Raw genomic sequence first — 410 nt, 5'->3', positions numbered from 1 at the left:
TAAGCCTTACAACTTTTATTGGAAACATTTTTCTCTAAAATGCTCCCCCGCCGAGTTTTCTTGCCGTTGCCGAACTTATGGGACACACTGTATATAAATACAGTTTTCAATCAATATATAAGGTGTAGTAAAAAGAAATCCACTATTTTTCCAATAGATGGCTTTAATAATGTGTATCTCGCGTTGTATAAGTGCGATCGGTTTACGCTAGATGGCGTTAGAAAGATAAGATTTAGTACTACAAAAACTTCTCAGACAGTTTTGTGATTGTTTGACTCAGTATTGTTTGAGCGCGCGTCAAAGTTAGACACTAGTAAAGAGAAAATACGCCATATTTTACAGTTTTTCTTCGATAAAGGCGAAAACGCAAGCCAGGCGGCTGAAAATGTGAATAGTGTTTATGGTCCTGA

This window comes from Odontomachus brunneus, unplaced genomic scaffold, assembly GCF_010583005.1.
Source record: "Odontomachus brunneus isolate Ranch 3 - 2012 unplaced genomic scaffold, Obru_v1 Obru_scaffold_012, whole genome shotgun sequence".
Taxonomy (NCBI): Eukaryota; Metazoa; Arthropoda; class Insecta; order Hymenoptera; family Formicidae; genus Odontomachus; species Odontomachus brunneus.
Note: the sequence above shows the minus strand (reverse complement) of the source record.